Here is a 22442-nt window from a genome sequence, read left to right on the forward strand (position 1 = left end):
CCTCAAAAGAGCTTTTCTTGATGCTTAATCCTTGTAACTGTTTTTTTTTTCATCTAGAAAAAGCCTAAATTCCAAATTTATTTTCTTTTTTTTTTTAATTAATAAAATTTATCTTTTTTAAGAACAAAATTGGATTTTTGTGGTCCTAAGAGGTTTGTGCACATGTTTGTTTAATTAGCTGGTGGCAACAGCTGATTTCCTTTCTTTTTCTTCTCAGCTCTTTCCCAGATGGGGGGTGGTGGTGGTAAAAGGGCTTATTGGTATCCCAAAGAAAGAAATTCCCAAGTGCACCTTCTTGAGTTCTCAAGGGGGTTTTCCATTTGGGTGGTGGCAGCATCTACCAATCCAAGGTCAGAGAAAAGCTGTAACCTTGGGAGTTTAATACCAGGCTGGAGTGGCAAGTGTTAATTTTTAGAGTCCTTGCGGGCTCCCACCTTCTGCACTCGAAGTGCCAGAATGGGGAATCAGCCTTGACATGGTGGCAGAGCGATGGGATCATTTTGAACCAGAGGGCAGCAAGGGTCTCAGGATTTTAAAAGGGCACATTTTTCCTTTTGGCAGCCTGCAAAGCCAGGGAGGTTTTTTTCCTTTCTTGCCAGAATGGGGAATCAGCCTTGACCACCTCTGTAAGCAGTCAGCAATTTGGATCCAATAACAATAGGAGGAGGAATTCGTAGGATGTCCCTGTAACTGTGACCTTGTAGGTACTGCCTGAGGAGAGAGAATATCTTGAAATTCTGGAGAACTAAACAATAGGAAACAAAACAAGCAGAAACTGTAAAGCAATGAAAACAGAATTCTTCCCATAGGATGTTGGCAGGGCACAGACCAGGCCTGGCCTCCTCACCTGCTATGGTAGACAGAGGAACAAGCCATACGCACCTCTGAAAGCTTGAGAGAGCCTTGGACCCAGGTTAACAAACTGGAGAGTCCCATGAACAGCAGAAAGGATTTGATGTTACAAGGAGACTCAGCCAGAAGCCTGGCTTTGGGTTTCAGTGCAGAGCCCTAACAGGCAACAGAGAAAAAGACTGGACTTGTGGCTAAGGCAAAAGAGCTAGGTTAGGTTCTCAGCTCTGAGACAGATTGTGTGTGACCTTGGACAAATCACTTAATGTCTGTGCCTCAGGTCCCCATCTATAACATGAGACCGTTCTAGTACCAGCCTTTTGTCTTTCTGATTGTAAGCTGTTTGGGGCAGGGACTGGCCTTATTATGGGTATATGGAGTGTCGACCATGGTAGTGTCCCAATCTCAGCTGGAGCCTGTAGGAGCTACACAAATACATATTCCTGTAGATTCATAGATATTAATGTCAGAAGGGACCATTAAGATCATCTAGTCTGACCCCCCGCACAACGCAGACCACCGAACCCCACCCACCCTCCCCTGCAACAACCCTGCACCCACGTCCGAGCCACCGAAGTCCCCAAATCCTGGTCCAAAGACTTCAAGGTGCAGAGAATCCTCCAGCAAGTGACCTGTGCCCCATGCTGCAGAGGAAGGCAAAAAAACCCCAGGGCCTCTTCCAATCTGCCCGGGAGGAAAAGTCCTTCCCGAGCCAAATATGGCAATCAGCTGAACCCTGAGCATGTGGGCAAGATTCACCAGCCAGATACCCAGGAAAGAAATTCTCTGTAGTCACTCAGATCCCACCCCATCTAACATCCCATCACAGGCCATTGGGCCTATTTACCATGAATAGTTAAAGATCAATTAATTGCCAAAAATCATGTTATCCCATCATACCTTTCTCCTCCATAAACATATCGAGTTTAATCTTGAGGCCAGATAGGTCTGTTGTACCCACTGCTTCCCTTGGAAGGCTGTTCCAGAACTTCACTCCTCTGATGGTTAGAGACCTTCGTCTAATTTCAAGTCTAACTTCCTGATGGCCAGGTTATATCCATTTGTTCTTGTGCCCACATTGGTACTGAGCTTAAATAATTCCTTTCCCTCTCTGGTATTTATCCCTCTGATATATTTATAGAGAGCAATTATATCTCCCCTCAGCCTGCTTTGGTTAGGCTAAACAAGCCAAGCTCCTTGTGTCTCCTTTCATAAGGCAGGTTTTCCATTCCTCGGATCATCCTAGTAGCCCTTCTCTGTACCTGTTCCAGTTTGAATTCATCCTTCTTAAACATGGGAGACCAGAACTACACACAGTATTCCAGATGAGGTCTCCCCAGGGCCTTGTATAATGGTACTAACACCTCCTTATCTCTACTGGAAATACCTCGCCTGATGCATCCCGAGACCGCGTTAGCTTTTTCACTGCCGTATCACATTGGCGGCTCATAGTCATCCTGTGGTCAACTAATACTCCAAGGTCCTTCTCCTCCTCTGTTACTTCCAATTGATGCATCCCCAGCTTATAAATAACTAAATTCTAGTTATTAATCCCTAAATGCATAACCTTACACCTTCTCACTATTAAATTTCATCCTATTACTATTACTCCAGTTTACAAGGTCATCCAGATCCTCCTGTATGATATCCCGGTCCTTCTCTGAATTGGCAATACCTCCCAGCTTTGTGTCATCCCCAAACTTTATTAGCACACTCCCACTTTTGTGCCGAGATCAGTAATAAAAAGATTAAATACGATTGGTCCCAAAACTGATCCCTGAGGAACTCCACTGTAACCTCCCTCCAGCCTTTTAGTATGACCTGCTGTAGTCTCCCCTTTAACTAGTTCCTTATCCACCTTTCAGTTTTCATATTGATCCCCATCTTTTCCAATTTAACTAATAATTCCCCATGTGGAACCGTATCAAACGCCTACTGAAATCAAGGTAAATTAGATCCACTGCCTTTCCTGGTCTAAAAAATCTGTTACTTTCTCAAAGAAGGAGATCAGGTTGGTTTGGCACGATCTACCTTTTGTAAAACCATGTTGTATTTTGTCCCTTTACCATTGACCTCAATGTCCTTAACTACTTTCTCCTTCAAATTTTTTCCAAGACCTTGCATACTACAGATGTCAAACTAACAGGCCTGTAGTTATCCAGATCACCTTTTTTCCCTTTCTTAAAAGTAGGAACTATGTTAGCAATTCTCCAGTCATACGCTACAGCCCCTGAGTTTACAGACTCATTAAAAATTCTTGCTAAAGGGCTTGCAATTTCATGTGCCAGTTCCTTTAATATTCTTGATGAAGATTATCTGCTCCCCCAGCCCCGATTTAGTTGTACTTAGAGAGCTGTGTTTGTTTATTACGGTTTAATGTTCTGGATAAGACACACTCGTACAAGTGACTTTAAATATTGGGAGGAAGGGTTTGAATTTTTCATTCTCCATCCCTAGCAACTCGTGACAGCCGCTAGCTGTCCCTCTGCACCTGTTCAAATATCTGTCATGACATCCAGCAATGGACACGCATGTTAGCTTGATTTTTTGTTCAAATAGTTAGCGATCTGCTGATCTTTAGATCTTCGTCATCCTGTTTCAGTGTTAACACCCCACAGCGATGAATGGGAAGAGTTCATGCTTGCATGTGAGCTATTTTGTCTGTACGTCTGCAGACTCAGGCAGATGTCACTGACTGATTTACAATCTGTTTACATTTTGAAGGTGACGTTTGCAAGCAAAATGGCCGGAGACTTTTTTTTAAAAATCAAAGGTTAAACTGTGGAGTACAATTATGCAGTAACTTTAAAAACTACATAATATGGTGTTTTGCCCTGTCATACAACTGCCTTTCATGCTTGGCCTCGTAAAATAGTGAATAATGGCAAAAACTCCTGAGCTGGCTATTTTATAATTTCCAGTATTGTTATTACCAGTGGTGTATTCTGGGTCCCATTCTGCTGGTATAAACACGTCCCTATAGAAGACAAACATACCCTACATGCAAAGAGTCTGAGACATACAGCACATCTTCCTCATAACAACCAGGGCAGCAGCATCTAAATGCATATGTCTTGAAAAGGTAACTGCTCCTGTTGATGGATATAAGAAACAGCAATTATTCTATTCCACAGCAATCTAAGCCACTTTGCTACCAGCCACCATGGAAAGCTACGTTTTTTTATATTGTTTGTTTGAATGCTTTGTAAATGTTTTCTTTACATTATAATGAACACTAAAGGACGATCAGGAAACTAAAAGATTACTGGGACCCATGTTCTTGGTATCGCTACTCTTGACACAAATCAGTCTCAATCTTCTTTTTCCAGTGAAGATTAGCAAGACGATTTTGGTAGGATGGGACTGGCCTCACCTAACATCCTCAGCCGCTTATGCTCTTATTTCAGGCCCGGCTGTGATGCAGACACATCGCTGTCCGCATTCACTGGTGGATACCTTGGGGCTAAGGGCAAACGCTAAGTGCCTCATTCAGCTCTCATTTACACCGGCCATACATCTGCAGAATTACTCCTGATTTACATGGAGTGTGAATTCAACAAGTTACCTATTTTGCCCTCTAGACGGGGTTACTGCAATGGTCTCCAAATGTGATTGTTCTAGGGTTCGCACTTGGAAAGTTTGGTTAGTGAGGAAAGTGCTTGCTTGCTTACCTAGCAGTACTTCCTGCCTAGAACATGCTACTCTGGCAAGCACTATAGGTCACCCAAGCTCCCAGGTGGTTTTTGGTACAGTTCAAGTCGTTGTTCTTTAGCTAGAAACCCTTTGTGGATGGTGACCTGTGCAGCTTAGAAGTAGCCTCTGCCTTCTGGCTTTCACACCAGCAGGGATGCTGAGGCTGGCGCTCCGAAGTACATCTGAAATGTGGGCGGGGCACCCTGGTGAGACCCGACCTAGCTAAGATACTTGTGTGGTGCCAGGAACATCATATCCGAGCATCTTATGGCTGTCAGCTCTTCACACATGCCTGGGAGGTGGGGACATGCTGTGTCTCACTTTCCAGGTGGGGCAGTGAGGCAAAGTAGGAGGAAGGCCTAGATTCACAAAGGGACTCAGATGCCCAAAGCCCAGATTTCAGTGCCTACGTCCTGGTTTTAGCCTCCTCTGTAGTTCACAAAACTCCTGCCGAACTCTGTAGGTGCCCAAATTCCCTCGGTGCCTCAATTTCTGCCTCTGAGCACATGTACTGCTGCCTCCCTCTGGGCATCCTGTTGCCTATCTCCTATCTATGCCTGAGAGCAATGCACACATTGGGGGAAGATCAGTCTTGTTAGGGCCTGGGCCAGTGGGTGTGCCCCAAGGCTGCCTGCTGGATTGGATCCCATTCAAAGTCTGGCTGGGCGGAGGTTGCTACCGCAGCCTCCCTTAAAAATGTTAGCTTTGTGGGTAGCGCACTCGCCAGGGATGTGGCAGACCCCTGCTCAAATCCTCTCAGGAGAGTGCTCTAACCACTGGACGATGGGAGACTCTGGGGTGGGGCCCTGTCAATCTCTCCTGCTGCGTCTAAATAATTAGTCATTGGAGCAGGGGGTTGGACCCTGGGTCCCCCTGACCGCCCAGTGAGTGCCATAAGCACTAGGCAACAGAGTCATTCTCTCTCTCTGGCCCAATGACTCATTATTTATATTGTTTATAAAGAACCCAAGAGTCTGGAACTATAGTCCAGGGGCCAGATTACTCCCCCAAGATGTGAGCACAGTGGCCCCGGAGTGTTTCTGAAAAAGCCACAACAAGGAGTGGGGGACCTGACCTGGAAGGGCTCCTGCCTCACCTTACTTCTTTGCTCTCCAAAGTTCTCCTTCTCACTCCATACACATTCCCCATGTAAGCTGCCTTCCAGCGGCTAGTTCAGTGTCATCTTTGGCCAGCACCCAGGAGACAGCAACCCAGGACTAAGGGACTGAACCACAAGCCGCTGTGGGAAGGCAGCATAGGAACTGGCTGTGGGAAGAGAGGGTTGGGTTGTGTCATTTTGGAGGGACGGGATGCAGGAAGGCTAGTGGGTGTGGTGGGGGGAAGGGCAGCACGTTTGGTGGGGTGTAAGGGGGAAGAGAAAGGAGAAGAAGTGAAAATCAGTGTATTTGCCTTCATTTCCCTAGTGCAGTTCACTGAGAAGGAGCACACCTGTCCCGTGCTGACAGCTCCTTTGCAACTCGAGGAAAGTTAGAGGAGGAACTATGAAACCCAAGGGGGAGGTGCTAGCGAGGCTGTCTTCAGCTCCTGAGCCATAAAATATTCCACTTGAGATTCAGAGTTCAGACTACAGAAAACAAGTGCAGCAGAGACACTTCTATAATGTCAAGCCGTGCGACAGGTAACCCAGCTGTTCCTTACTGTCTAATGACTCGAGATCTGTTACATGGCAAGAAAATAAAATCTAACTTCTCAATGGTGATTGTTTTCATGAATAGATGGCAGTGGATCAGATTCCCACAGCAAGCTAGACCGATTCATAGAATGGTATGTAATGCTGGGGGCAGCCCCTTTTTATTAGTGAGCATGAGCGAGTGAGTGTGAGTGTGTTTTGAAGAGTTGGAATTACTCTACTTTGTGGCTGTTTCATTTTATCGAGGTAGTTGCCATTGAAAAAATCATCTTCCCAAACCTGTTGCGTGTACCTTTCTTTCTTTTTTCCTTTCCATGTGCATTCTGGAACTGTCAGTCACTCCTAACTGAGGTGTTCGCTGTTAGCAGACCAGATTTAAATTCCTCTTTACAAAGGATGCTAGGTTGCTCTGGGGAGCTTTGTTAATAATCAGTCAATAATTAAAGATCACTAATAATATTTTCATAAATTTACATAGTGCTTTAAACCATAGAGTAAAATACTTTCCCTGCTCTGTATTCTGCATTACTTTCTAGTGTCCAAGATATTATTATGCAATAGCACCCAGGTAAAATCACAAGTTTTCCTATTAACCATGTCAGTGCTATGTAGCGTACCAGGTACACAGGGGAAATCCACTGCCTGGGCTGCTCCCTGTACCTGCGTGGTCCTTGTTTATGGCACTGCCAGCATTGCACTGCCAAGTACTGAAAGTTAGTGGCCGGCGAGGGAGGTGCTATTCCGAGCTGGATTTGGTTTAGGCTACCACTCAGGTTCATGTTGCGGGTGTATCCTCTGGGCGAGCGTTTGAGGTTTGGTATGAGGCTGCATCAGCGCCAGGTTCAAGGTCAAGCCCCCATCAGGTCTAAAACTCTTGTGTTGATTTTATGAACGTCACCAGGCTGGCCTCCTCCCAGCTGCCCCCTCACGGCTAGAGGTTGCTCTGAAGGTGGCCTGCCTTGCCTCAGTTTACCCCTTCAAGGGATTTCCTCAATAATTCACGAACCCTTTGTCCCTTCTCAGCTTCTGTGTTATTAAATTAACAAACATTTAACACAAAGTTTTCAAGTCCCTCTGTTCTCTGCTGGAGCTTACCCATTGCAAACTCCCTCGCTCTGCAGGGGAGTTTTTGCTGCTCTTCTAAGGGAATCGAGTGACCCCTGCTCAGGTGTGCCTCCTTAGGAATCAGGGCTGGCTGGCCTCTAGCCCACCCTGTTAAAATGACACTGAAATCTCACAAGTGTTAGGGTTGAAAGTTTGTGAGATCAGCTTCTCTCCTAAGATTCTGGCCACAAACACCTTTTAACTGAAACCATCCAAGTGGATTTGGGATTCAGGGACTTGAATCTGACCTGCCCCGTTTGGCGGACATCGAAAGGGGCAGGGACATGAATCACCAGACTTTATCACTAACAGCACACGTAACAACACCTGTCAATTGCAGGCTGATGCAAAAGCTCAGTTACATCAGTGTAACAACCGGCCATGACGAGTACATGAAGGAAATTGGAGAGAGGCAGCAGAGGTGAGAGCCGGGAGGTATTTAATCAGGGACTGACAAGGGTGGGCTATTCCCCTTCTAAATCAATACATTGCTCTTAGGAAGTGGGGGGGGCCCTTGAGCCAGGCACTGAGAGGTACAGGGCACTGACAGGGCTCAACTTCTGCTGCAGGCCTGCGTGGCTTCTGAGCAGTGGCAGCCTGCAGCAGCAGCCTACTTCATTGGCCAGGTGCGCTAGGCACAACACCAGACTCAGCTCATGTCGTACCTGCTCCTGCCAGGGCCACAGCACCTCAGTGCTCTGTGCTAGGGATGTGGAACAGAGCAGTAGCAGACTCCGCGAAGCCCAGCTCGTGCCCAACAACGGGACAGAGCAAGGGCGATTCTAGCTCCTTTCCAACAGAGAGTGTTGCTTTGACTTGTTCTGGAGCTGCCAGTAGCGTTCAGTGGTCTCCCACACTGCACGGTACCAGGATGTCTGAGGGCCTCTGTCCCCCTCTCGCAGTTTAGCCTGTTACCCTTTGCCATGATATCTAAGCACCAGTTCTCCACTGCTCTAGCCCTGGACACTCTAGGGAAATCAGTGCTGAAGGTGGGTTAGTTGCCCGTTAAAACAGGACAAAGCATTTGAGACTTCAGGACCGCAGCCCACTCCTTCCTGTCTAGACTAGTAGTTAAACCTCTCAGCACCAGCTCAAGAGCATCCAGTGCTGATGAACATTTATAGTCTCCCAGTGGAGGCTGGGCTTTTGTTCGTCTGGACAAGGCCTGAGAGACAGACATTTTTCTTCAAATACTTGACCTCTGAGCTACCACCAATGCATCTCCCCCTGTGGTAACAATGACGGGAGTGCTAGCGTCCACCAGCATTTTAACCAGTGTGTTATGTGGACCTGCTCTGAACAGGTGGCTAAACTACCTATGCCTGGTCTTTGTGAGAATTGCTACCACCAGGGAAGCAGTACATGTACTAGCAATGGGGGGACACTGGAGTTGTAGCAATGACCTCCGGCATTTGGACAGGGTTTGGATGCTAAGACTGATGTAGAAGCTACACTGACTTCAATTTCTGTCTCATTGCAGGAATGGGGATTTGAACTGCGAGAGATTAGTGCAACATGCACCAGCCATGGCAGCCACTTAAAAGAATATTATTCTTTCCTACAGCTTATACTGTAGTGCATGTAGTATATTTTTTCTACTCTATATAGTGTTTCTCATGCTTGGCCTCCTATAGCAAAAGAAAATTAGAAAGTGGGGAGTGATTGGGGAGATGGGGGCGGGCTGGACAAGTGATTTAGAAAGTAATCCGAGCTGAACTGAAAAAATAAAAATTCAAATTGATTGAGCCAAACCTGGAAAGCTGCACAAAACAGGAAGGGAAGGAAAAGAACAGACAAAATAAATAAGAAACAAGGGGAGAAAGAGAAACAGGGGACACAGGCTGTGGGGGATGGGGACAGTATTCATGGAGCAGGACACATAGGCAGTAATTTTAAAGCAGAAAGAAGCTAATGGAGGCAATTCTCATTTTCCTTTGCCTTCCCAATAATAAATAGTCACTGAGAAGAAACAGCCGCAGGATCCATTTTCCATAAGTTTTCATGGCAAAAAGTGTAACTAGACAGAGCAGGCAGTGGTGGATGTAGCTACAGTTGCTTGAGACTTCTCACTATGAGACCCAGTTAAAGACTGTACCGTGATGCACAGACACAAGGGGCGGGCAAGTTAAAGCTGTGAGGCAAGCTGAAGTCTGCCATTTCCTCACCTTTGTTGCTCGATGTGGAGCCGATTGGCTTTGTGAACGTAACGTGGGACATATGCTAAATCAGTGCAATGAATCACATAAATATTCTAAACTGGAGGAAGCTCCAGCCTCTTGCTCTGGGAAGCAATTTAACAGTGGTCTCAGGAGAGGCACCCGACTGGCCATGGCAGGCACTAGTGGAACTGTGCATCCGAGCAGAGCCACTTTACATTTTGGTCAGCCACGGTCTGATTGAAACTTTCCCTGGCCATTATCTGGAACGCACCACTGGCCGCTCATGACTTAGGGAGACATAGCTCTTCATGGAGCCAGATAACTAAGCAAACGTGGCCCAGAAGAGATATAGCAAATGAGCCTAAGCAAATAAAGCACTCGAAAGGACTTGGGGAGCTTTGCACTCAGCACTCCTGTGAACTTCTGAAGGGTTCGTTTGCTTAGCTGCATTCTGAGAATCCCAGCCACTCCCTCACTGCAGATAGTACCCCCGGGTGGATTTACCGTAGCCCAGGTATGTGCATGCTCAGGGAGTTCATCGTGCTAACCTGTGTGGAGCTACCCAACAGGGTGAGCCCACAGGCAGTTGTACCATGGGTAGGTGAAGGGGGGTGACTGTTACACTCAGAATACAACTCTTCAGGGTTCTGGCTCTGACCACGACAACAGGAGGTGTGGGGCACAAGACGTGGTTTCACTGCTGCATTATCAGCATGGGAGAGTTCCTATGCCTGGAGGGACCTGATGCCCGCTTCCGGGAGCCGCGCAGAGCTAGGACAGGAAGGGAGCCTGCCTTAGTCCCAGGCCTGCAACTGGATGTTAAACAGCCCGATTGGCAGCGCCGACCGGAGTCACCAGAGTTACTTTTTGACCAGGCGTTCCAGTTGAAAACCAAACACCTGACAACAGTACGGCACCCTCCTACCGGCTGACCCAGAGTAGCACTGGCCATGGACATCACTATAAGGACAAAAAGAAAAGGAGTACTTGTGGCACCTTAGAGCATAAGCTTTCGTGAACATGCATCCGATGAAGTGAGCTGCAGCTCACGAAAGCTTATGCTCAAATCAATGTGTTAGTCTCTAAGGTGCCACAAGTCCTCCTTTTCTTTTTGCGAATACAGACTAACATGGCTGCTATTCTGAAAACTATAAGGACAGTATCACAGAACTGGACACTTTGAAGGAGGTGTGACATTGTACTCTATATGTTTATGGAAATATGCTTATGAGTGTAAATACAACATAACTGGAATATGCTTTGTGCTAGGTATGCCATGTAACATATCTTTGCAAAGGTTATGATCTACTAAATATATTCATCCTATTTGTATGCTTGTATCATTTTTATGTCTGAAGTTATGAGCATTGGCTCTATGCTTGTATTTGAAGTGTTTGCTGTAGGGAACACATAAGGGAGGTTTGGCCAACATATCGTGAAGGGTCTATTCAAGTAATTGGGAGCACTTAACTAACAATGGACTTTGGGAGACACCAATCCACATCTGAGCTTTCCTGGGAACATTCAAACTAACATGTAAACAATGGCGTTGGCCTGCAAAAAGCTGAATCATTCATAGACATGTGACTTGCTCAGGTGGCTGCAAACTCCATCTTGTTGCTGTGATGTTGCACAGAAGAACAAAAGGGTTTCTGCCCACAAGAGAGAGAATACGAAAGGCCCTGGAAACCTCTCCATTTTGTCTTCAGCTGGCTCAAGAAATGGCCTCTCCACCCCAAAGACATGCCTGAAAGAAACTGGAACCAAGGACTGTAAATCTGGGGGTGTGAGTGATTGCTGGATCCAGGCCATAAACTACAACGTTGGTCTGAAAAGGATTGTACCTGAGATAACATCTAGGGTGAGAGGTTAGTATTTGTAACTAGATCCTAAGTGTATTAAGTTAGCCTTGCATATTTTGATTGATTTTACTTAGTAATTTACTTTGTTCTGTGTGTTATTACGTGAAATCCCTTAAATCCTACTTTTTATACTTAACAAAATCACTTTAGTTTATTAATTAACCCGGAGTAAGTGATTAATTCCTTGGGGAGCAAACCGCTGTGCATATCTCTCTATAAGTGCTATAGAGGGCGGACACTTTATGAGTTTACCCTGTATAAGCTTTATACAGAGTAAAACAGATTTATTTGGGCTTTGGATCCCATTGGGAGCTTGGTGTCTGGGTACTGGAGACAGGAGAACTTCTTAAGCTGTTTTCAGTTAAGTCTGCAGCTTTGGGGTCTGTGTTGCAGCAGGCTGGCATGTCTGGCTCAACAAGGCAGGGTTCTGGAGACCCAACTGGCAGTGAAAAGGGGCTCAGAGGTAATCTCAGCATATCAGATGACAGTCCCAAGGGTGTGTCTGTGATCAAACCCATCACACCTCCACAGCTGGGACTCCTCTGTAATTGGGCATGGCCCACCCACAAGGTGCAACCAGGTGCCCTAACTGAGCTCTCCAGCTCCAGTTAACTCTTTCAGAGCTAAGATGGGGAATACATCCCAGTACACCTCCCTGTGGGGCCCAGGGCATGGGCAATCAGGCCTAATGGTTGGAGTCAGGAGCCTGGAACCAGAGCCAGCTGCCAAGCCAAAGGGCAGAACCAGAGGTCCAACCCCAGCACCAGGGGTAGGGCATAGGACCATAGGGCATAGGGCCCAAGTGGGTAAGAAAGGGCCTCAGAAACATTCCTGGAACCAGTAAGTGTGAGAGTCCTGCCAATTCTCCCAAGAAAAAGCCATAAAACCTAAGTGGGAGGGGGATGACATCATGAAAGGGCTTTGCAGGCAGAGAATCTAGTGGCAAATGGGACTCAGAAAGTAGGCGAGGTCTGAGAAACTTCAGATTAGCTGGCTGACTGCCCAACCTGTCCCTGATCCCTGTGCCAGTGCAGGGACTGAGAACAGGCTATTGGAACTTACGGGGTTCATGGGGTACCAGAACAAGACACAGAACAGTCATGGACCAAAGCCAAATGAAACAGAAATAATCCACCAACTGCTGGATAAAGTAAATTGTGAGACCAAAGCCCCTTGCTGCTGGGCTCGGAGCATTTCACCCTAGGAACTATCAGCAAAACCAACTCAGCTGATCTCTGCTGCCTTCGTGATGTACAAAGCAAGAGGTGTCCCCCAGATAGCCAGATCCCCACCTTCCTGGGCTCCAAAGAGCAGCCCTAGCATGTGGGGCCCAGGTGCAGATAGCAAGTCAATGCCTAGCAGTGTCATAGCTTCATAGATTTTAGGGCAAAAACAATCATTCACGTAGACTCAGAGACAACGTTAATCCAACAATCCCAACTAATTCAGAGGCTTTTATTCTCCATCACAGCTGGGGCATAGGAACATAAAAATGATGCATGTGGCAGTCAATCAGATTCAACTCTGGACTTTCGTCAACTCCTGTCATTTGCTTGGGTCCTTGGTAAGCCAGGGTGAAGTTGAGGCTATTGTAAAGAAGGCTGCATCTAGGACAGAGTACGTTGTTTTTGTGGGTTTAAGGTAATAAAGTAATATTCTCTCTGCTGTGTAAAACTTCAGAACCATAAATTGGGAATGACGAAGGTTAACTCACTTAAGAAACAAAGTCTGAGTTTTACTGTTGGTTTAAAGGGCTTTGCATTTCCAGTTGAGGTTTAAAACAGCTGACATTACTAGAACACGTGCAGGTGTCTTGCAGTCAGAGATGGCAGCCAGGTTTCTTCTGCTGTTCCTCCTAACGCCTCTCCAGCACACAGGCCCTGATTCAAGAATGGCAATCCTGTCCTGCACATGCTTGCGTCCCACTGAAATCAAGGTGTAGGTGTAGGATGGGCTCTCCCTCCCCTGCACTCACTGTCAGTATAGGAAGGTAGCAGCACAAGGGAAGAGCAATCTACGCAGGGCAGCTACTCCCCGTGCTGAGCCCCCATCACAGTGGTGGATGGATGTGTTGATATAGATCCAAATTCCCTATAGTTTGGGGGTGTTTGACTCCAGGGTTTACTTCTGGCCCCCCTCTACTGGTTCCATCATCATTCTTAGTCATTCACTGCCTGATTGACTAGTTACGGGACAGAGCATTGTGACTGCTCCAGTTGTCACTAACTGTCCCCTGTAGGCCTTGATGCACAGCTGTAGGCACCAATCCAAGGTTCGCTGGTTGATCAAAGGATGGCAGCTTTGTTCTCCTTTGCTGATGCAATTTGCTTCTTTTGGGATGTTGGGCTCTCCAAATAAACCAAAAGAAAGTAGATGAGACCTTGGGAGAAGTTGTGAATATGAGTGCTCCTTGTTAGATACATGTCGAGCACTGATCTGTTTGTGGTGGGCATAGCTGGTAGTATTCCCTTTAGCTATCCAATGTGGCCTGGGTTCTTTGCTATGTTGAGCACTGCAGGTGTACCCGACCTGCTTACGTGGGGTTTAAATAACACAAAACTACTTCAGACAGGTGGACATGGGCAGTGGGTAAAATAGGCCAGTGGAGGCTAAGCATCCCCTGGCACAGCTGCCCTGCTGCCGGACAGCTGGGCCATGGTAGCCATGCCTGTGCTCAGACTCTTCCCCTCCCTGCTCCGCCCCTTCCCCAAGGCCCCACTGCCTGCCGCTGCCTGGTGAATCCCTCCTCGTTCCTCACCTCCATTGCATCCCCCTCCCTGCGAGACTCCCCCCACCATCTCCCTCCTCTCTTCCACCCCCCCATCCCAGTGAGACACCCACCACATCCCTCTTCATACACCCACCCCCTGTGCGGGATGGGAGGGAAGTGGAGGAAAGGAGGGATGTGGAAAGTGCTAGCAGTGGGGGCCTCGCAGGGGAGGAGAAGAGGGAAACTGTGAACATCATGGAGAGGCCAAGCAGATAGGTGGCTGAGCAGAGGAGGGAGTGTGGTCTGGGCTGGCGTGTGGGTGGGGCCACTGGTGGAAGAGGTGGGACAGGGAGCTAGCCTCCACTAGGGGAAGCTTCACCCACCTCCCAGGCATGTGGAGTTGTGCTCAGTGTGAGGGGACTTATTGGCCAAGAATGATGTGATTTGGCATTTCCTGATATGTGCCCCAGAAATGCCATTTGTGTGATAATGTATTTTGTCAGGTTCTTTTTAAAAGTAAATAAGAAATAACATTCTCTCTCCATTCCCTCTCCTTAACACGGAAATCATATCTAAGTGGCTGCTATAAATATGTTGTGTAGAAATTCCTCGGCCTCAGCTGAGTCTGAATAAACAGACTAAAGATTCCTCCTTCTTTATCAACAAGAAAGTGAAACCAGTCCCAGACTGACCTACAGTGTTGGCTTTTAGCATCTCAGCAAGTTGCAAAGTTCATGGTCTCATACACAAGTTCAGTTCTTGTGCAAGACAAGAAAAAACATTTCTGAACCATGTTTAGAACCTTAGATTAGAAACATAGTAAAAGCACACGCAAAACCCCCCATTAATGTAATTTGTACATCTGAATTCACAGTATTATATTATATTATTATTATTTTTATAGCATTATTAGAAACCTCGTCATGATCTCATTGTAATCAATGGGAGTTTTGGTTTTGGCTACAATAAAAACCACCAAAGTGAAAATATGTAAAACCATGGGATCCAGGGTGTTTGTGACCCGCCCCGGACAAACCTGCTTCTCCAACGATTTGCACAGTCCAGAGGTTGCTGCCAGGTCTCTTTTGCAGTGTGGACATACCCTTAGCCTCTGTCTCAGTTCCCATCTGAATAATGAGGATGACAGCACCACCCCACCTCAAAGAGTGTGGGAGGGCCAATACATTAAAGATTTTGAGATGCTCAGATACTCCAGTGATGGGGGCACATATGTGCCATAGATCGGAAAGGAAGATGTGTGTTTATAAACCCCCTCTCCTCTCCCCATTAACAAAATCTGCTTCTGGGCTGAGAGCAAGCGTGAGAGAGTTGAGCCAATGGTTACTGTTTTATCCTGTTTTATATGTAAGCCTTCTGCCAGGCAGAGCCAGCAGCAACCAGGGCTGGGTTCAATATCTAGGGATTCCTTCCCATTGATACAACACCGAACTGGCTCAAGCCCCCATCCAGTAACCTGTGAAATTTACACACCAGCCTTGGGTGCCTCTGAGAGGCAATATTTCTGTACGCACAGAGTCTGAGTGTAGAAAAGAAACTTTTAATAAAAGGAGGGAAGTAACTCTGCATTAATTTGGGAAAACACCGCAAGCAGGATTCATAAATATGAACCATGAGTAAAAGACCCACCCCCAAGTAGGTTGGGCAGTGTCCTTTTCCCCTCAGGTTCTTCAGTCCAGCAACCCAAAGGTCCCTTTTACTTGTCCGACCCATCTCTGCACCCCACTCACAGTTGCTGTCCTTGGTCAGTGCAGACCCAGAGTTCAGGGGTGCATCTGGAGAGTTCACCTCCCCCACCCTCACCCCCAGGTGGGGTAAAGAGGTACCTTACTCGCTCTGCTGCTCGGGCACTTGCTCTCTGCCCGCCACCCTGCTGGCCACTCATGCCAGCTGCCTACTCACCGCTCTCACTGTGCCTCTCCACTAGTTACCCTACTAGCCACTCATCGCACCTCTGTCTCTTAGTAAATTTCACATCTTTGCAGCCTGGGTAGAAACACTACCCCCTCTCAAGTGATTTCAGTTCTTAGCAATTTTTAGCTCTTAGCAGGCAGGGTAGAAACATACTCCTACCACAGCTGATTTCAGCATTTAACATAACAGAGAGACTCCTAATGAAACCTATTTAGCTCTATTTCTTGAACAGCAGGAAGGAACAGGCTAAACCAGTCTCAAGGAAACAGGAACAGTCCTCCCATACTTTCCCAGACTGCTGACATTCGAGTCCCTGCTTAATGAGGTTCTTTCAACTGAGGGTGGCCCCCCTCATTTGGTTAGGCACAGGTTAAGCACAGTCCTGCTTTCCTGTATTCCTACAATAATTACAACACTGGTAACCATATTTCACTACCCCTTTATTCAGTAAGGTCATTTGTACCCAACACCAGCCAAAGTTGATCCTTTGACACAGCTGTATATTATGAATATGTAAACAAGGCAGGAGCAAACTGTATTTAAATAAACACACCCATAGTCTCTTCCCCTCCCAGCTAGCTGTCAGGGAAGCATTCATTCAGACCCTGCTTACATATGTGGTTGAAAATAGGCGCTTAGGATCTGATCCTGCAATGCTGTCCTCAGTTAAAATAAGGCCCCTGGGATGCAAGCACACCATTTGATTGCATCTGCTGGCAGCGCTATCAAAAGAATAACTGGCACCTCGTCCCTTGGTAAATACTGTGGTGATTACAACAATGAATTGTGGCTGTTATTTCACCTGAATGCCAGCTGTTTGCGACACGCTCACTTCTACACACATACTAGATATTTTCATTGACTGTGCTCGAGCTCTGTGGCTCCGTGTGCCAGTCAATTATTCAGATGTCATTAGGGATGGAGAAGCCACCATTTCTCCACATAAACTCCTCCTAGAGCATGAAATGATAACACTTCCATGAGAATACCCCATGGCAGAGTGGTAACAAAAACTGTGTAACCTTTCTGCCAGGTAGAACTGGCAGCAACCAGGGCCGGGTTCAATATCTAGGGTTCCTTTTCAACAATACAACACAGAACTGGCTCGAGCCCCCACCCAGTAACCTGGGAAAATTACACACCACCCCTGGGTGCCTCTAAGAGGCAATACTTCCCCACTCGCAAGCAGAGTCTGAGTGTAGAAAAGAAACTTTTAATGAGAGGAGGGAAGTCACTCGACATTAATTAGAGAAAATACCACAAGCAGGATTCATAAACATAAAACTGTGAGCAGGACACCCACCCCAGCACGCATTCTGCCTCATGTTCTTGAGTTCTACCACCAAAAGTTCTTTTCTGTGCCCCCCTCTGCTCCCTCACCCATGGGCGGCAGGTATAATAGGCCAGGGAAGGCTTAGCCTTCCTTGGCACTGCCGCCCACCCACTGCCAGACACCTGGCTTGCAGTGGCCCCACCCCCTCCCTTCCCTGAGACCCCCATTGCCTGCTGCTGCTTCTGCTGCCTCCCTGCCATATCTCCTCCACTCTACCCCCACTCTGGTAGTCCCAGCCGGCGCCCTCTGGTTGGGCGGACCCTCAGGGCTTCTCCTGTGGGGGGGGAAGGGGGTTTGGGGCTGTGGGGGGAGGGGCCTTGGGCATAAGGGGCAGAGCCGGCAGGCTATCCTCCCCAAAGCGTAGTTTCACTCACCACCCATTCCCTCACCATACCCCACTCACAGCGGTTGTCCTTGGTCATTGAGAGCCCAGAGGTGTATCTGTGTGAGTTCACCTCCCACCCCAGCAAGAAGGCACCTTGCTTGCTCTGCCATCTGAGCACTTACTCTGGCTGGCCATCTCACCAGCCATGGCTCTTCTCTGCTGGCCTCCCTGCTAGCCACTGGTTCTACTCCTGCTGGTCAACTGTCAGGTATTGCCACCTGACTCCCTGGTGTAACCCCTGCACATTAGTCTCTTAGTGATTGCCAGCTTTTAGCAGGCTCGGTAGAAACACTGTCCCACCACAAGTGATTTCAGCTCTAAATTAAGCACTATAAAATAACAAAGGCTTCTAATGGAGTCTATTTAGCTTTATCTTTGAACAGCGAGAAGGAACTGGTTTAAACCAGACCAGAGTCCCCTAGGGAGAGACCACATCTCCTAGCTGGGACACCCATCCTCAGCCCCTCTTACTTTCGCAGGGGTCTGGCATTCGAGCCCCTAGTTCAGGGAGGTCCTTTCAGCTGAGGGTGACCCCCTCATTTGGGACATGTTAAGCACAGTTCTTCTCCCCTTTATTCATACTGTAAGCAGAGTCAGGATGAGTTCTACCCTGACATCTGGTGGTGAGTCATGGTGGGTTGTGGAAAAGAACTTCAGGGGCTGGTTCATTTGCATAGGCACACCCACCCTGCCTAGATAGTCACTTTGTCTGCTGTAGGAGCCCCAGTTTCTCTGTTATTGGGGCAGGAATAAACTGTTATTATCCTGATTATGTGAATCAAGGACAGTGGAACTGTACTCGGCCTTTTGTTATGATGGAGGGACTCACCATCAACTAAGCAGACTCGCTAGGCAAGGGTCATGGGTTCCAAAACCCAGTGAATGGAGTGAGTGGGGACAGGTATTAATACTTGGTGGTGTGGCATGGTCCTACCCCTCTCCTCTCCCCACTCACTGTGGAATATCAGAGCTAATTTTGATTCCATTAGAAGTCTAGTTACAAACTGCTGAGCTGAATTCACTTTGGGCTAATGGTGCACCAGCACTGAGGCTCCCCTACTACAAGCTAAAATCACAAATAAGCTAAACTTACTTTGGTGGGGTGGGAGGTTGAGGCAAATCGTCTGGCTGCTGGTTATGCACAGCCAGACACCAGGGCGGTTAGAAGACCACAGGAGGGTGTGGTGCACATCAGAGAAGCTTTGAAAACCAGTTTCATGACTGGCCAGGCTACGGTGTGAAAGTTCTGTTTGTTTCTCCTTGATGAAACCCCCTGCCCCTTGGTTCGCTCCACTTCCCTGTAAACTAACCACCCTCCCCACCTCCCTTCAATCACCGCTTGCAGAGGCAATAAAGTAATTGTTGCTTCACATTCATGCATTCTTTATTAATTCATCACACAAATAGGGGGATAATTATCAAGGTAGGCCAGGAGGCATGGTGGAGGAGGGAAGGACAAGGCCACACAGCACTTTAAAAGTTTAAAACTTATTGAATTCCAGCCTTCTGTTACTTGGGCAATCCTCTGGGGTGGAGTGGCTGAGTGGCCGGAGGCCCCTCCACTGCATTCTTGGGTGTCTGGGTGAGGAGGCTATGGAACTTGGGGAGGAGGGCGGTTGGTTACACAGGGGCTGTAGCAGCGGTCTGTGCTCCTGCTGCCTTTCCTGCAACTCAACCATATGCCGGAGCATATTAGTTCGATCCTCCAGCAGCTTCAGCATTGAATCCTGCCTCCTCTCATCACATTGCCGCCACCTTTCAGCTTCAGCCCTCTCTTCAGCCCACCACTTACTCTCTTCAGCCCGCCACCTCTCCTCCCGGTCATTTTGTGCTTTCCTGCACTCTGACATTGTCTGCCTCGATGCATTCGTCTGTGCTCTGTCAGTGTGGGAGGACAGCATGAGCTCAGAGAACATTTCATCATGAGTGTGGTTTTTTTGCCTTCTAATCTTCTCTAGCCTCTGGGAAGGAGAAGATCACATGCAGCTGGTGGAGAAAAAAAAAAGGGACATTGGTATTTGAAAAGACACATTTTATAGAACAATATGTACACTCTTTCACGGTAAACCTTGCTGTTAACGTTACATACATAGCACATGTGCTTTCGTTACAAAGTCGCATTTTGCCTCCCCCCATCGTGTGGCTAACAGCGGGGAACATTTCTGTTCAGCCATAGGCAAACAGCCCAGCAGGAATGGGTACCTCTGAATGTCCCCTTAAGAAAAGCACCCTATTTCAACCAGGTGACCATGAATGATATCACTCTCCTGAGGATAATACAGAGAGATAAAGAATGGATGTTGTTTGAATGCCAGCAAACATACACTTCAATGCTTTGTTTTACAATGATTCCCGAGTACGTGCTACTGGCCTGGAGTGGTAAAGTGTCCTACCATGGTGGATGGAATAAGGCTGCCCTCCCCAGAAACCTTTTGCAAAGGCTTTGGGAGTATATCCAGGAGAGCCACAAATGCCAGGGCAAATTAATCATTAAACACGCTGGCTTTTAAATCTTCTATAGTATTTTAAAAGGTACACTCACTAGAGGTCCCTTCTCTGCCTGGTAGGTCCGGGAGTCAGCCTTGGGTGTGTTCAGGGGGTACTGGTTCCAGATCCAGGGTGAGAAACAGTTCCTGGCTGTCGGGAAAACCGGTTTCTCCGCTTGTTTGCTGCAAGCTATCTACAAGCTCATCATCATCGTCTTCCTCATCCCCAAAATCTGCTTCCATGTTGCCTCCATCTCCATTGAAGGAGTCAAACAACACGGCTGGGGCAGTGGTGGCTGAACCCCCTAAAATGGCATGCAGCTCATCATAGAAGCGGCATGTTTGGGGCTCTGACCCGGAGCGGCCGTTCGCCTCTCTGGTTTTCTGGTTGACTTGCCTCTGCTCCTTAAGTTTCATGCGGCACTGTTTTGGGTCCCTGTTATGGCCTCTGTCCTTCATGCCCTGGGAGATTTTGACAAATGTTTTGGCATTTCGAAAACTGCAACATAGTTCTGTAGCATGGATTCCTCTCCCCATACAGCGATCAGATCCCATACCTCCCGTTTGGTCCATGCTGGAGCTCTTTTGCGACTCTGGGACTCCATCATGGTCACCTCTGCTGATGAGCTCTGCATGGTCACCTGCAGCTTGCCACACTGGCCAAACAGGAAATTGAAATTCAAAAGTTCGCGGGCCTTTTCCTGTCTACCTGGTCAGTGCATCTGAGTTGAGAGTGCTGTCCAGAGCGGTCACAATGGAGCACTCTGGGATAGCTCCCGGAGGCCAATACCATCTAATTGTGTCCACAGTACCCCAAATTCGACCCAGCAAAACCGATTTCAGCGCTAATCCCCTTGTCGGGGGTGGAGTAAGGAAATCGATTTTAAGAGCCCTTTAAGTAAAAAAAAAGGGCTTCGTCATGTGGACGGGTGCAGGGTTACATCGATTTAACACTGCTAAATTCGAACTCAACGCCTAGTGTAGACCAGGGCTATGAAGCGTTTTGGTCTGCCTCCCCACTACCCTTTTCCAGAAGCCAGTCTCCCATCCCTCCATCACTGCAGGAGGAGAATCTCAGTGGGCACCTGGGAATATGATTTTACATACCAGTTTTAAAGCCAGTTGACTACACACATCTGTAATACTAGATACCAGTTGTAAGCAGGGTCTGAATGAGTTCTCTCCTGAAGCTAGCTGGGGGGGGAGAGACTTCAGGAGCTAACTGTATTTACATGAACACACCTGCTCTGCCAAGACACCCAGCAGATAGAGCTGTGTTGCTCAAGTATCAACTTTGGGGGAAAGGTTATGAACTAGTGAAAGTCACTGTTCTATCTAAATATGTATCTCTTTAATGCATATGAAGTTATGAGATTGTGTTGTATGGTTGTCAGTAAGACATGCTGTAAATTGGGGTATTGGACGGATATTAGCTCCCCAAAACAGCAAGGAAAGTAACCAATGCCCAGGCGTGTGTTGAACATCTATCAACAGCCATTGTCCAACAAAGGAGCAACAATACAATGACTCACTTGCGCAAGGCCGCACCAGGGCAATTGCTCAACCTTGCCTGGTGACTCAGCAATGCCCCCCAGACATGCCTGGACTTGCATTCTCCAAGCACATGGATCAAGGCTATAAAGAACACAGTGGTCACATGCTTGGCTCTTCTCTTTCCCCCACCTATGCTGCAAGCAACAAGGACGCTCAGAAGACTGAAGACTCCAACAGAGGAGACTTGCCAAGATTTCAAGGGTGAAACCTGTGTATTATGAACTGTGAGAAACACTGCTTAATCTAGCTGTTGCCCAGTCTAATAGGGTTGAGAGTTTAGACTGCGTGCTTATATTTTCTTTTCTTTTGGTAACTAACTCTGACTTTTTGCCTATCACTTATAATCTATCTTTTGTAGTCAATAAATTTGTTTTACTGTTTATCTTTACCAATGAACTTTCCTGAAGTGTGTGGTAAGCCTGCTCAGGTTTACAAAGACTGGGGTATATAACCAGTGGCTCATCTTCAGCAGTGCAAGATGGTATATTCCTGAGGTTCAAGACTGGGAACATTTGGCTGGTGCCTTACTCTGTGTGATTCATCAGTGGCTCTGGGAGCATTCATGCAATCTAACTGGGCGTAGGGCTCCACGTGCTGTTGTGCTACGTGATAACAGCACCTAGAAGGGTTTGCTGCTTGTTACTAGCAAAGCATTGTGAGAGATAGCCCAGGCTGGAGAGTTAAGGGGGCACAGTGCTCCCATGGTCCCAGGCTGCACCCCAGG

The 22442-nt window shown here is 47.4% G+C and overlaps 2 long non-coding RNA genes across 2 annotated transcripts; one reads left to right on the forward strand and one right to left on the reverse strand.

Annotated features, from left to right (window-relative positions):
* Window positions 1-6031: 6031 nt before the first annotated feature.
* On the forward strand, window positions 6032-9436 carry LOC119861635. The gene is made up of 4 exons (XR_005294971.2): window positions 6032-6181; window positions 6279-6327; window positions 7638-7718; window positions 8778-9436. It is a non-coding gene; the product is annotated as an uncharacterized LOC119861635 (long non-coding RNA).
* A 2908-nt stretch (window positions 9437-12344) lies between these two features.
* LOC122455947 lies at window positions 12345-22442 on the reverse strand. The gene is made up of 3 exons (XR_006274488.1): window positions 22222-22442; window positions 21138-21139; window positions 12345-12355 (listed from the first exon to the last, which is right to left on the reverse strand). It is a non-coding gene; the product is annotated as an uncharacterized LOC122455947 (long non-coding RNA).

The sequence above is a fragment of the Dermochelys coriacea genome, chromosome 9 (assembly GCF_009764565.3).
Source record: "Dermochelys coriacea isolate rDerCor1 chromosome 9, rDerCor1.pri.v4, whole genome shotgun sequence".
NCBI lineage: Eukaryota > Metazoa > Chordata > Testudines > Dermochelyidae > Dermochelys > Dermochelys coriacea.